Source organism: Hemiscyllium ocellatum, chromosome 46, assembly GCF_020745735.1.
Source record: "Hemiscyllium ocellatum isolate sHemOce1 chromosome 46, sHemOce1.pat.X.cur, whole genome shotgun sequence".
NCBI classification, from domain to species: Eukaryota; Metazoa; Chordata; class Chondrichthyes; order Orectolobiformes; family Hemiscylliidae; genus Hemiscyllium; species Hemiscyllium ocellatum.
Genome location: NC_083446.1, coordinates 4,756,235 through 4,759,561, shown reverse-complemented (window position 1 = coordinate 4,759,561; position 3,327 = coordinate 4,756,235).

Below are 3,327 nucleotides of genomic sequence, written 5' to 3'. Positions count from 1 at the left end.
ATACCCCTACATTTACCCCTTACCTAACACGACCGGCAATTTAGCATGGCCAATTCACCTGACCTGCACATCTTTGGGCTGTGGGAGGAAACCGGAGCACCTGGAGGAAACCCACGCAGACACGGGGAGAATGTGCAAACTCCACACAGTCAGTCTTTGGGCTTAAAGTTCTGAAGTGTTCTTGTAGCTATCCAAAAGATTGCAGGTCGGATGCATTGGCCATGCTAAATTGCCAAGTAAATATAGGGTGGGGGAATGGGTCTGGGTGGGTTACTCTTTGAGGGTCCATGTGGACTTGTTGGGCCGAAGGGCCTGTTTCCATACTGTAGGGAATCTAATCTATTTCCTAATCAGCCCGCTGAGCAATGTTATCACTTCTGGACCAGGTGTGGCTTGAACTTTGGATTCTTGGTTCAGAGGTAGGGACACTACCATTGGTCAGCAATGCCCTTCTGAATTGCTATTTTACACTCTTCCCTCTTTGTATCTCTTGGTGAGTTGGAGGATGATCATCCCCTTAGAGCTTGGTTTGAGATGACTGACAAAAACCCACTGCGGGCCACTGGCTTCACCGCAGGGTAGGTGTTGTGAACAGCCAGAGCGTTCTGGATTGAGGCTTCGATAAGCCAGAGATGAGGGTGTGGGGAGAGTGAGGAAAAGGAATCCAGCCTGTCCCCTTGGGACAGACCTCTCCACCTCCAGAATGACCCAGGAGACCTCTGAACTGCTTCTTAGCCAAGTCCTTAAGGAAACCAAAACTGTACACGGTGCCAATAGAGAGTATGTCGATGTCCCCTGGTCTTTTCGCAATGAGGAGTTACGGCTCAAATTTATTCTCGCTCAAAGGGCCAATTGGCAAATTTCAGAAAGATCAGCATTGGCCTCCACGTTGAAAGTGAGACATGAGTGGACTGGTTGGACCGAAGGGCTCTATTTTAGTGCTGTATGATTCAAGACACTCAGGGGTGGAAGAGCTGCTGAAGGACGAGCTGGGGAAGTGGTGTGTGTTTGTGGTGAGGCCCCATTGTCCATTCCCTTCTCTACCCCCAACCCAACTTGAGGAGCTGCACTCGCCTTTGTTGAATCCTCCCCCACCCCGAAAGGATAACATGCAAGTGTGTGCAATCTTAACTGAATGGTCAATGACTTGCCTCCCTTGTTTACCCAGCCAGTCCTCCCCTACTTCATGCAGGTTTGTTAATGTGGTTTGGAAGAGGTTATGGAATCAAAGGATTCCATACCCTTTGGCCTTGCCCGCCCCTGTTCGTGTTTTGATCAGCTTAGTCTCTGGGTGAAAATTCTTTCCTAGCCTTTGCATAGTTTGAGGAAATCCTTCCAGTTTCGAACGGAAGGAGCTGGGATCATTCTCCTCAGAGCAAAGAAGGTTCAGGGATGGGAGGGAAGCAGGCTCACGAGGAACTTTCAAAAGATTTGGGGGGGCAGGGGTGAAATACTTGAAAAGGACACATTTGCTTAAGGTGGGGGGGCACTGTGTGGTTAACAGTGCTGGAAAAAAGCCCAGATCAGGCAGCAACCACGGACAAACTAGCATTTTGGGTTGGTGGGGTCCAGAAGTAACCGGATGGCTCCTTCAAAGACCTGACACAGGCTCAATGGGCAGAATGGCCTCATTGTTTGGTGAGGTTTCTATGATACTGTTTAATGCCAGTCCCAAACCTGAGGAAGGAAGACTAGCTTGGAATGAATTTGTTGGAACGTTGCTGTAGGATTTTTATTTTCGAACCCCTGACAGTGTAATTGTCCAAATTGTGTTTGCTTAAAATAACAACGTTGTTGGATGCTCTTTCATGGTCACATCCTTAGTTTGGGGTGGGGTGGGGTGGGTGAATTCACAGCCTGTGGGCACTGGAGTGGGGGCACCTCCCTGAAATGATATTTTGACAGATTCCTTTGTCATTAGGACTTTTGAAACACATATTAAATTGTTTTAAAACCATTTTTATTTTCTCCAACTGTCAGGCCCCCCAGGGCTCGTTGACGCTGGTTTTATTTTGGCACCTGACGACTGTTTTAAAACAGTAGAACATCATGGGATTATCCAAGAATATTATTTAAATGGGGAAAGACTGCAGGAAGCCACGGGAGAGGGACTTGGGAGTCCTTGTCTGTGAGTCACACACAAAAAGCAAATTTCAGCAGGTAAGGGAAGGTAAATGGAATATTGGCTGTTATTTCGACAGGAGTGGAGTGTAAAAGTAGGGGTGGGGAAGGAGGGGTCACTAAAATGATACAAGACACTAGTCAGACTACAGCTGGAAAACTCTGACCAGTTTTGTGCCCCTTATCTAAGGAAAGATATACTGGCATGGGAAGCAGTCCAGAGAAGATTAATTGTGTTAATTCAGGGTATAGAAAGACTGTCTTTGAATAGCTTTGTGTCTGTACTCATTGGAATATTGAAGAATAAGACAATCTTATGGAAACATACGCCACCCTTGGGGTTCAGCTCAGTGGCAGGACGTTTGACTGCAGATCAAAAGGTCCGCAGTTCAAATCTGGGTATCCCCCTACCTTGTGTGACATGATGGCTCATGTGGTTAGCACACTGCTACCTCAGTGCCAGGGACCTGGGTTTGATTCCAGCCTCTGGCAGCTATCTGTGTGGTTTTCTTCCAGATGCTCCAGTTCCTCCTACAGTCCAAAGTTGTGCAGGTGAGGTGGATTGGCCATGCTATAGTGTACATGGATGTGCAGGCTAGGTAAGTTAGCTCTGGGAAATGCAGGGTTACAGGGATAGGGGAGTAGGTCTGGATGCTTTTTGAGGGGTCAGTGTGGACGTGATGCATAATAAATCAGAAGTCACATGACACCAGGTTTATTTAAATCACAAACTTTCAGAGCACTGCTCTTTCATCAGGTGAGGTCTGAGATTACGCTTTCTGGTCCTAGCCCCTTCCCTCCTATCTTCACTGTGAAAGCAGGCCAACACTGGCATCTCTACATCAGAGTGGGGGGGGGGGGATCCGCACATTTAAAGACTGAGATGAGGAGGGATTTCTTCCCTGAGGCTACTTTATCTGTGGAATTTTTAACTGTTGAGGCTGGGAAATTAGTCCTAAATCTCCTTCCCCCACTCACCCATTGTACTCTATGCTACTCTCTCCCCACCCCCACCCCCCTCTCGCTTATCTCTCCATGCTTCCAGCTCACTGCCTTTATTCCTGATGAAGGGCTTTTGCCTGAAACGTTGATTTCGCTGCTCGTTGGATGCTGCCTGAACTGCTGTGCTCTTCCAGCACCACTGATCCAGAATCTGGTTTCCAGCATCTGCAAGTCATTGTTTTTACCTAATTAGTCTTAAGACAG